Source organism: Vicia villosa, unplaced genomic scaffold (genome assembly GCF_029867415.1).
Source record: "Vicia villosa cultivar HV-30 ecotype Madison, WI unplaced genomic scaffold, Vvil1.0 ctg.002587F_1_1, whole genome shotgun sequence".
NCBI lineage: Eukaryota > Viridiplantae > Streptophyta > Magnoliopsida > Fabales > Fabaceae > Vicia > Vicia villosa.
The window spans coordinates 286,974-299,646 of NW_026705977.1; positions in this window are offsets into that span (position 1 = coordinate 286,974).

A 12,673-nucleotide genomic window follows, 5' to 3' on the forward strand; every position below is an offset into this window, starting at 1 on the left:
CTTATGGGTTCCATTGCTTTGAGGTTATTCTAATACTAATTTAAATTCGATTTCTGTTCAATTCTTTTCTATGAAATCATTTGCTTAATTTGATTACAATTGTTTGCTTAATTCGATTGTTGTTCATAGGATAGAATTGATTAAATTCGATTGTATGCATGTTCCTAAATTTAATTGCGTGTTATCGTTTGCTTAATTCGTTAACTCGTCATATTCTTAACCGTTTGCTTAATACGGTAAACAGGAACATAACTCGTATGATTTTGATAAGCGCTTGTCTGATTAATCTCATAATCGAATAGGATCGAAGTCGTTTAGGGATTGGTGTTATTATCACCGATGATAAGTCGGAACCCGAATCAGTAGGATTAGCCGTTTAGCTTATTTTGATAATCACTTATTTTACTCTGTTTTATAAATTGATTCTAAAACCATAAACCCCCATTTTTATTTATATTATTTAATAACAAAACAAGAATTCTTGTGAGAACGATACTCGAGTTGTCGTTACCACTAAACTACCATTTTACAAAATACTCGTTTTTGACCCGTGTGCGACAGCGGATCAAATTGGCGCCGTTGCCGGGGATTCTTGTCGTTATTAACTGATTTTAGATCTTAGGTTTAGTGTTCATGCGTTTAGGCCATAGGTTCCTAGTGGTTTCGGCCATAACGCCTTTTTGAGTCAAAAAAATCAGTTTTTGGGAAAATTGAGTCCGATCGATAATTTTTTTTCCTATTGGGAGCAGAAAAATCGTGCGATCAATACTCCCTTACTATAGAAAGTAAGGGAAGTCGACCCCAAATCTCCAAATTCATCGTTTTTCTATTTTTAATGAATTTTTTACTGTTTTCATAGAGTCAGAAAAATCCAAAAAAAATCCCAAAATTCTTATTTCGTCTAATTAGATGAAATTATGCGTTTTTATATTTTTTTGAATTTAATTTAATCGTTTTTCTTCTTTTTATTTGTTTCTGCCTATTTGGGACATAATTGGTATTTTTGTGTTTGTTAAAACCATGACTGAACAAAGAAATTTGACGCAGTTGGATGTCCCTAATGTGAACTATAATGGTTTATTTATTGACTATCGTGCGGCTGATGCACCTTTTGAATTGGAATATGGTTTAACACATTTGTTGCCTAGGTTTAATAGTTTTGCAGGTGAGGATCCGCATAAGCATCTGAAGGAATTTTAGGTTGTGTGCTGTGCACCTTCCGAACCTTCACTAGAGGATATTGTCAAACAAATGGCTGCAAATAATCTTCAATATCAACAACAAATAGATTCTACTCTTCAGGCTTTGCAAACACAGATTGGACAGCTTTCCACTTTGATGAATGCCATGCAGCAAGCTCAAGGATCAAACCAACAACCCTTGGAAGAGCATTCTATTTTTCAAATTGAGTCGCTTTCTGAAAATGTTGATGATACTCGTAATGATTTTCTTGCATCTGATTTTCCATCACTGTCCGATTTTGATGATGTTTACTCATGTTCTGATTGTACTAACACTAACATTTGTGTTGTATGCGCTGAGATTGATGCTGCCTTGCAGGCTAACATATTTACTACAGGTGAAGTTCTTATCGATGAAGCTGTTCATGTAGCTGATACTCTTGACATCCCGACAACCCCAAGCACTCCTTCCATTGAGCAGCCACCTTCCCTCGAACTGAAGATCTCAATTGAAGGGGAAGATGAAACAAAATTAGTGAGGCAGCCCCTCAATCTGTTGAACTGCGATGTTGTGGAAAAGCAGATCACATGTCCATTCGACACTTTTACTTATCGAAGATTCTTCTTTGATCCTGGAATAAAAGGCGAAGGCACTAATAAAAATTCCAAGTTCAATGGACATTACCCAAAGCTACCCCATGAGAGTCCCACTTTGGAAGAAGAGAATGTAGAAGATCCCTCACTAGAAAAGGCTGCTTGTGTGATCACCTATCCTCCTTGACTACTCGGGTGTGTTCTTTCCTTTCTCTTCCTCTTACTTTAATATTCATGTCTTTTCATTGAGGACAATGCATGTTTTAAGTGTGGGGGAAGGAATCATTTATTTTCTTTTCTTTTGTTCTTTGTTTTGTTTTGTTTTCGTTTTTTTTTTTATAATAAAAGAATGCATCTTTTGAAAGTTTTAGGATATAGATTAATTTGAGGTAAGTTTGTGGAGACTTGGGAAAATTTCACAAGATCGATATCGTTTTAACACCGTAAGTCTCCTGCATATGGAATTTAATTTGAATACTTATTATGACATAACCTTGAATTCTCATCTTCTAATAGCTCTTGAGTAGTTTATCTTTGCAATCGGCACCATCTCACACATGCTCTACGTAAGGAAGCCGATGAAAATAAGTGAGTGATCCAAGTTTTATTTGAAAAAAAAATGAATGCACCTTCTAAGTTTGGTGACCCTCACCCGGTCACTTAACCCAACGGTTGTAGAACCTACAAAAAAAAATTCAAGTCCCGCTGTTAGTTGGTTCAGAGGTTTCTGGTGCTGAACTTGGTAGAGAGGATTACGGTCCGATCCCCCGCAATTACAATTGGGGAATAAAAGGGGTATACCACTTAGGTACCAGAACCCCATGCAAAAAAGGATCAGAGTCACTAACCGGTAGCCTTACTATGAGTGTGTGGAGATAACGGGCTTAATGTGATTGCGCCTGAATGAAAAAGAGCAAAAAGGATGAGTAAGTTAGGCTATGGTATAATAATATGATTTGAATTGGTTTGTGTATTTAGGAGGCTTATGTCTGCATAACTGTGGTTAGTGTTCTTAGGATGTCCTTAGTGTGCAATATTAGTACCTATCGGTGCAAACTTAACCGAAGATGAATTGTAGCCTAGGATGAGTAACTAATGATGTATCTGTGCTTTCATTGTTTTGATTTTATTTTGCTCGGAGTGCAAAAGTTCAAGTGTGGGGGAATTTGATCAGTGCATATTTATGCATATTATCCTATATTTTTACTTAGGCATTTCTTTACTTGACCTTGGTTATTTTTCTATTTTAATGCATTTTTATAAATTAGTTTATTTTTGCACTTAATTGATTTTCGCACTCTATTTTCAGCATTAGCAGTCTGCACTAAAATGATCATAACTGGAGCTTCGGGAATCGGATCGACGCGTTCTAATAATCGCCAGAAAGCTAAGAGAAAGAGCTACATCTTTCATGTTGGAGTTAAAGGCAAATTCGAAATGCATAGTTCCCAGAATTTCGTTGAAGTTTCAGTCATTAGAATAATTTGTTTTTGGGTCATTAGTTTATGGGCTTGGGTTATGTTTTTGACCCAGTTTGAGTTAGTAGAGAAGAAAACCTTATTTTGTTTTATAAGGGTTGGCAGCCGCTAGAATACTGGAGACTTTTTTTGCCACAAATTTCACTTTTGGATTCATGATTAGAATGAAGAACTAATTCCCGAAGGCAAATCTTGCTGCTTATGGGTTCCATTGCTTTGATGTTATTCTAATACTAATTTAAATTCGATTTCTGTTCAATTCTTTTCTATGAAATCATTTGCTTAATTTGATTACAATTGTTTGCTTAATTCGATTGTTGTTCATAGGATAGAATTGATTAAATTCGATTGTATGCATGTTCCTAAATTTAATTGCGTGTTATTGTTTGCTTAATTCGTTAACTCGTCATATTCTTAACCGTTTGCTTAATTCGGTAAACAGGAACTAACTCGTATGATTTTGATAAGCGCTTGTCTGATTAATCTCATAATCGAATAGGATCAAAGCCGTTTAGGGATTGGTGTTATTATCACCGATGATAAGTCGGAACCCGAATCAGTAGGATTAGCCGTTTAGCTTATTTTGATAATCACTTATTTTACTCTGTTTTATAAATTGATTCTAAAACCATAAACCCCCATTTTTATTTATATTAGTTAATAACAAAATAAGAATTCTTGTGAGAACGATACTCGAGTTGTCGTTACCACTAAACTACCATTTTACAAATACTCGTTTTTGACCCGTGTGCGACAGCGGATCAGGCAGCAGGGCCCCTGGTGTGCCATTAGGGACTATAATAATATTGCCTCGGGCAATGATAGAACAAGAGGGAAAATGGTGACTGAGGTCGAATATGAAGCCATGCAAGTCATGATGGATAAAACCGGCCTTAGTGAAATGGACAGTGTTGGTGAATTCTTCATTTGGTTAAATAAACAGGCAGAGAATCCAATCTATAATCGGATTGACAAAATTATGGAAAATGTGGATTAGCTCCAGAAATATCAGGAAACTATATTGAATATCCTTCCCCCATATTTCTGACCATGCAATTCTATTTCTATCAGTGCCAAGTACTAGAAGATGCAAGAAGCCTTTCAGATTCAATAATTGTTGGATGAATATGAAAGGGTTTTATAATTTTGTGGAGCAGAGTTGGAGGAAACCTACTAGGGGTACCCCCAAGCAAAAATTGGGTTATAAATTGCATAGAATGAAGCCTGCATTGTTTAAGATGAATAAGGTTGCCACTGATACCCACAGAAGAAGGAAGATGCTAGACACAACTTGGAGCAAGCTTACAAGGATCTCATGAATCATAGGATGGATGCACCTATGATTAAAAAGGTGAAAAAGCTGGCTGAGGAGGTGTCAATTGGAATGAGATAGAGGAAAAGGCTATGAAGTAGAGAATCAAAATTGATTGGCTTATGGAGGGAGATGATAACACAGCCTTTTTATGCCTATCTTAAAACTAAACACAATGCTAAGAGTCTAAGGGTGTTGCAGAAGATGGATGGTATTGTTATGACATTTCAGAAGGACATTGCTAATGAGGTCCTTGATTATTATGGCAACCTTATGGGAAAAGATAGTGATAGTCTTCACCATATTGATGTTGAGGCACTCAGAAAGGGTAAGCAAATAACCATGGAACAAAGGGTATACTTGATAAGTCCTAGTACTGTGAAGGAAATAGAAGATTCGTTAAAAGGAATAGGTGATCTAAAATCACATGGAGCTGATGGGTATGGTGCCAACTTATTCAAATCCTGCTGATACATTAGCAAGGATGACATGGTTGATGCTGTAATGGAATTCTTGATCAGGGAAGACCGTGCAAAGATTTAATCAGACTATGGTAACCTTGATTCCCAATAGTGATGCTGCCAAGTAGGTGAAGGACTATAGGCCTATTGCAAGATGCACCACTTTTTACAAAATCATTTCAAAGATCCTAACTGCCAGGATAGGGAAAATTATTCATAGTATCATCAGCCTCTCTCAGTCTGCATTTGTACCTGGACAGATTATCCATAATCACATTATGCTGGCATATGAGCTCCTTAAAGGTTATACTAGGAAAGGAGGGACACCAAGGTGAATGATGTAGCTTGATTTGAAAAAAGGCTCGTGATATGGTGGATTGGCATGCTATAGAGGGAGTGTTAAGAGAAGTTGGGATGCGTAGCAGACTCATCCAGTGGATAGTGACCATGGTTACCTCTGTCATATATTCTTTCAACATCAATGGTGAACTGTCTAAGGCTATGCAGGTTAGAAGTGGCATAAAACAGGGGGACCCAATATCCCCCTTGCTCTTTGTTGTAATGATGGAGTACTTGCATAAATTACTTGACAATATGCAATTGTACCCTAATTTCAACCATCATGGCAAATGCGAGCATTTGGAGATCACATATCTCATATTTGTTGTTGATGTACTCCTTTTCTGTAGAGGTGATATAATATCAGTAAAGATGATGCTTAAAACTATGAAGAAATTCTCTATGACCACATGGCTAGTTGTTAACCCTAGTAAATGCAAAATTTTCTATGGTGGTATTGACAGGGAGACTAAGCTTAAGATGAAGGATATTACTACCTTTGAGGAGGGTCATCTACCTGATATATACCTGGGGGTACCCTTAACAGGCAAGAAGCTCAATGTTAACCATTATATGCCCCTCATCGATCATATCATGGCAAGAATCAAACATTGGACATCCAAGTTGCTCAGTTTTGCTGGAAGAATCCAATTGGTGAAAATTACTACACATGCTATTACTCAATATTGGATGCAGAGTTTGCCTATTCCACAAAGTGTTATTAAGAAGATCACTGCTCTTTGTAGAACCTTCATCTGAACTGGTAAATATGACAAGAGCAGGAAAAATCCTGTTGCATGGCACACTATGTGTTGTCTCAAAAGGCAGGGAGGACTTAACATCTTTAACTTGGAATAAGGTAACCATGCTAAAGTGTCTATGGAATTTGTGCACAAAATCTGACAACCTCTAGGTTAAATGGGTGCACGTGCACTATTTAAAGAGCATGGGTGTTATAGAGTTTATGTCAGGCACAACCAGCTCATGGGTTATAAAAATGGAAAATGCTTAAGGTCTATGTTTGATGCATACAAAGGTAAGACATACACGAAATCAAGATACTACTTTCTTTGGCGCCATTTGTAACATAAAACATTTTCTAATGAAATAAGGGTCATGTTAAAGATGATAAAGGCTTTAAGGAAATGTTTACAAAATTTGACTAGAGTAACTAAATATATAATGGAAAGTTGTAGGAAAATTGTAGAAAAAAAAAGTATTTTATGTATTTTGTTGCAGGTTCGGGTTTGGGTGAAAAAACCCGAATTCAACGGATGTGGGCGTGGATGTTATTTTGCCACTTGAACAACATTTGGGTTTGGGTTCGGGTTCGGGTGCTGATTTCGAGTGCGAGTTTGGATAGTTTATAGGATTCTCTAACTTATATCCCTCGAAAAACAAAAAACCAAAAAGTCGAGTTTTATTTCAGAAAATCGAAAAATTGAGTTTTTTCGAAAAAACCAAAAAGTCAAGTTTTTTTTCTTTCAGAAAAACGTAAAATCGAATTTTTTCAGAAAAACCAAAAGTCAAGTGTTTTCAGAAAAACGAAAAAAATCGAGTTTTTTCGAAAAAACGAAAAAAGTCGAGTTTTTTTCAGAAAAATGAAATATCTAGTTTTTTTTCTTCAGAAAAACAAAAAGTCGAGTTTTTTCAGAAAAACGAAAAAGTCGAGTTTTTTTTTCAAAAAAATTAGAGTTTTTTTCGGAAGAACGAAAAAAATATTTTAGAATATTTAATTTTTTTTATGAAATTTAAAAAATATATTAGAATATTTAAATTATTATTTTTATGAAATTAAAAAAAATTAAGAATTTTTTAATTATTTTTTGGATTGATAGATATTCATCCATTAGAAATATGTTAATGGATGGATTGGATGAATTTTATTCTTTAGTGGATGAGTTGAATTAGATTTTTATTAAGAGAGTTTAGTGGATTGGTAATGGATTAATTGATTGGTTTGGTCCATTCATTAACCATCCAATCCATCCATTTTGCCACCCCTAGTCCTATGTAAAGTTTTAAATTTAATCACCATTCAATCATGACAACATTATTTAGGCCCCTATGAAATATATAGCACCTACTGTGGTGAACGGAGAAGTTGAAGTTGAAATTGATGAAGACGATGTGGCATCGGAGACGTACTTCTGGGAAAACAGTCTAATTCAATACGTGATTGGGAAAGACATCAATATGCATTTGATGAAGAACTTCATGATGAAAGCGTGGAATTTCGTTTGGCTCCCTGATCTCTATTTCCATGATGACTCATATTTCATCTTACGATTCAAAACTCATGAAGACATGGATGTTGTACTCATGAAGGGACCGTAAACCATCAGGAATAGGCCAATGCTGCTCAGAGAATGTCGCCTAGATTTCAACCTGAAGAAGGATTTACTACGAATACTTTCCATTTAGATTAAGCTTTCCAAACTCCCTTCTTCATCTATGGGGAGCAAAGAGCCTTAACAAGATTGAAGGTTCCATTGGAGCCCCCTTGGTGACTGATGAATGCACAACGCATAAGCTTAAAGTGTCTTATGCAATAATTTTAGTTGAAGTAGATATCACCCACAAGCCGCTCGATGAAATTACCATTAAGGATAATGAGGGGAGAAAGATGAAGCAACTGATAGAGCATGAATGGAGACCTACATACAACTAGGGTGAAAAGTATTAAATCTAATAAGGTTAGAGAGAAGTTACATTTGAAAGGAAAATATATGGATAACTACATACATCATGATAATGGGAGGTTGTGGATTGCTTGGGATGACACTAAAGTGGATGTTAGGCATGTTCATAGATCTAGCCAGTTTATCCATTGTGGTGTATATAATATGACAGGGCAGTTCATTTCTAGTTAATAACAATTTATGCACATGACTAACCTGAAAAGAGGAAAGTACTTTGACAGGATATGGTAGGGATTCATAGTAGGCAGGAGGGCCCTTGGTGTGCCATTGGGGACTATAACAATATTGCCTCGACCAATGATAGAACAGAGGGGAAATGGTGACTGAGGTTGAATATGAAGCCATGCAAGTCATGATGGATAAGACTGGCCTTAGTGAAACGGACAGTGTTGCTGAATTCTTCACTTGTTTCAATAAACAGGCAGAGAATTCAATCTATACTCGGATTTACAGAATTATGGCAAATGTGGATTAGCTCCAGAAATACCAGGAAACTAGATTGAATATCGTTACCACCATGTGTATGACCATGCAGTTCTATTTCTATCCGTTCCATGTACTAGAAGATGCAGGATGCCTTTCAGATTCAATAGTTGCAGGATGGATATGCGAGGGTTTTATGATATTGTGGAGCAGAGTTTGAGGAAACCTGCTAGGGGTACCCCCATGCAAAAACTGTGGCATAAATTGCATAGACTAAAGCCTGCATTGTTGAAGATGAATAAGGTTGCCACTGATACCCACAGAAGAAGGAAGATGCTAGACACAACTTGGAGCAAGCTTACAAGGATCTCATGAATCATAGGATGGATGCACCTATGATTAAAAAGGTGAAAAAGCTGGCTGAGGAGGTGTCAATTGGAATGAGATAGAGGAAAAGGCTATGAAGTAGAGAATCAAAATTGATTGGCTTATGGAGGGAGATGATAACACAGCCTTTTTATGCCTATCTTAAAACTAAACACAATGCTAAGAGTCTAAGGGTGTTGCAGAAGATGGATGGTATTGTTATGACATTTCAGAAGGACATTGCTAATGAGGTCCTTGATTATTATGGCAACCTTATGGGAAAAGATAGTGATAGTCTTCACCATATTGATGTTGAGGCACTCAGAAGGGGTAAGCAAATAACCATGGAACAAAGGGTATACTTGATAAGTCCTATTACTGTGAAGGAAATAGAAGATTCGTTAAAAGGAATAGGTGATCTAAAATCACATGGAGCTGATGGGTATGGTGCCAACTTATTCAAATCCTACTGATACATTAGCAAGGATGACATGGTTGATGCTGTAATGGAATTCTTGATCAGGGAAGACCGTGCAAAGATTTAATCAGACTATGGTAACTTTGATTCCCAATAGTGATGCTGCCAAGTAGGTGAAGGACTATAGGCCTATTGCAAGATGCACCACTTTTTACAAAATCATTTCAAAGATCCTAACTGCCAGGATAGGGAAAATTATTCATAGTATCATCAGCCTCTCTCAGTCTGCATTTGTACCTGGACAGATTATCCATAATCACATTATGCTGGCATATGTGCTCCTTAAAGGTTATACTAGGAAAGGAGGGACACAAGGGTGAATGATGTAGCTTGATTTGAAAAAAGGCTCGTGACATGGTGGATTGGCATGCTATGGAGGGAGTGTTAAGAGAAGTTGGGAAGAGCCAGCAACCTAGGAGGCCGGGGAAATTCAGATGGAAGGTGTATGAAGTTTTATTGTGTTAAGTTTTTGGCCTGCGTGTCGTTTATTATTTTGTCGTGATGTCCCGGGGGGAATGCCCCCCGTTTTTTGTTTGTAAGGATATTACTGGCTCGACCTTCATGGCTGTTAGTCGGGCAAATTTTCGGGCTTCTTGCTCGATTTTAATTTAAACGTACTTTATTTGTAACGCTTTTATTTGCTGTGCTAGTTTCTCGAAGTTTGTGTGCATGCATTTTGACTCCTTGGGCGGTGTGTCGCTGGTTTCCAACGATTTTGTCTTTTAATGCTTTGTCTATTTCCCAAGCGTTTCTGTCCCCTTTCCTTTTTCCTATAAAATGAGGTCTTATGGGCCATTCCTTCTTCATTTTTACGCAGGAATGGGTGGCGCTAAGGGGAAGAATGTTTCTACAACCTCATGCTCCCGTGGAGTCAAGGAGGTGAAGGAGAAGAAGAAGAAGGTTTCGACTGGATCTGCTTCCCGTTCTCAGCGGGCTCGTAGTCTGGACATGCAGGCTCAGTCTTCAGGCGTGAGGGTTGTGACCAACGCTGATAGTTCTGAGACGGAGTGGGATGTGGACTGGTATCAATACCTTCATTCGGAGGAGTTCACACGTCGGGCAGAATGATGTGTTTTTTCTTTTGTTTATTGCATGTATTTTGTAATTTTTGTCGATAATAAATAAAGAGGACTTTTTGTTGTAGTTTTTTGCTCGTATTTTTCTTTAGTTAGGAGGTTTGCTCGATTATAATGTGTTGATCGCCAAGTGTATGGAACTATGGTCGATGGTCGGGGACGAGTGCCTGGCGAGGGTGAGTCTCAAGCCTCGTTGTGCTGAGTTCTGAGTCTCATGGCGTGAACGGTCCCCTTGCGAGTGGGGCGTTCTGCCGTCATGGTACTGGCTTACGACGGGAATGCTCGGTATTCGTGCCCCCCGAAGGACAAGGAGTCTACTTGATTAAGAGAGTGGGCTTCTGTCGTTTTGTTTCATTATGAGGTGCTCGGCGTGTACCTGGGCCGCACCTGTATTTAGCTGTAATATTGCTTGAGTTTTTCAGCGTTCCAAGGTCGAGCGAGTTCTTCTCCTTGTAAGTTTTCTAAATAGTATGCCCCGTATTCTGTCTTTGCTTGGACGCGATAGGGGCCTTCCTAGTTCGTGGCCAATTTGCCCTCGCGGGAGTCTTCGTGGTTTCTTTTGAGCACTAAACTGTCTATCTCGAATTTTCGTTTGATGACCTTTGCGTCATATCTCAGTGTGATTTTTTGTTTGAATGAAGCTTCGCGTAGAGCGGCTCCTGTCCGGATTTCTTCGACCAGGTCTATCTCTTCTCTGATGGCTTCGAGGTTGCCCTCTATTTCGAGGGGTTCCTCGACGCACCTGGTGGGCACGTGTACCTCGATGGGGATCACGGCTCCGGTCCCGTATGGAAGCCAAAAAGGAGTCTCCCCGGTAGTAGAATGTGGGGTGGTGCGATAGGCCCAGAGGACGCTGTGTAGTTCCTCGACCCATCCTTTTTTGATTTCGTCCAACCTTCTTTTGAGGCCCCTCAGGATTACTCTGTTAGCGGCTTCGGCTTGGCCGTTCGTCTGGGGGTGTTCGACTAATGCGAAGTGTTGTTTAGTTCATAATTTCGTGACAAATTCTTGGAAGCGTCCGTCGGTGAACTGGGTGCCGTTGTCGGTGATGATGGCTAGTGGCACTCCGAACCGAGCGAGGATGTTTCTTTTATAGAAACGTAGCACGTTCAGGGACGTGATTTTGGCAAATGGCTCGGCCTCGATCCATTTGGTAAAGTAGTCGACCGCGACTATGAGGTATTTATTTTGGTTGCTTCCGGTTACGAATGAACCGAGGAGGTCCATGCCCCACCCCGAGAACGGCCAGGGAGATGATAGAGACTTGAGTTCGTTGGGGATTGTGAGGTGCATGTCTCCGAATCCTTGGCACTTGTCATATTTCTTTACGTATTCTTTCGCGTCGTGCTGTATGGTGGGCCAGTAGTATTCTGCTCGGAGCGCTTTCCTGGCAAGGGATCTTCCTCCTAGGTGTTGGAAGTTGATTCCCTCACGTATTTCTTGGAGTATGTGGGGGGATGTGCCCTCGTCGACGCATTTGAGGAGGGGAAAGGAGAAACCCCATTGGTAGATTCGATTTTCGACCAGGACGTACGAGCAAGCTCTTCTCCTGATTACGGAGGCTTCTTTAGGGTCGTCCGGCAGGAGGTCGCTTGTCAGGTAGTTGTATATGGGGGTCATCCAACAGGAGGCGTCTCCGATCGCGTTCACATGTGTTAGCCCAATCGGAGCGGTGTTGGGTCTGGGCAGTATCTCTTGGATCACAGACTTATTGCCCCCTTTTTTTGTTGTACTGGCTAGTTTTGAAAGAACATCTGCCCGGGAATTATGTTCCCTCGGGATATGCCTTACCTTGGCACTTTTGAACCGGGCCATCCATTCGCGCACGAGGTTTAGGCACTCAGCGAGGTAGACGCTTTTGACTTGGTATTCACCCGAAACGTGTGACGCTACTAGTTGGGAACCGGTGAACACTTCGGTCTCTTCGGCCTTTAGGTCGTTAGCAAGACGTAGTCCTGCGTGCAATGCTTCGTATTCCGCTTGGTTGTTGGAGGTAGGGAAAGAGAGCGATAGCGATACTACTATTAGTGTTCCTTCTCCGTTTTCCAAGATGATACCTGCCTCGCTTCCGAACGAGCTGGACGCCCCGTCTACGTTCAAGATCCATCTCCGAGTGTTGCAGGTCGTCGTATCGGGGAAGGCCATTTCGGACACGAAGTCTGCTAGGACTTGTGCTTTAAGGGCTTTCCTTCCTTCATACTTTATGTCGAATTATGAGAGTTCTAGTGACCGGAGGAGCATTCTCCCGACCATGTCAGGGCGT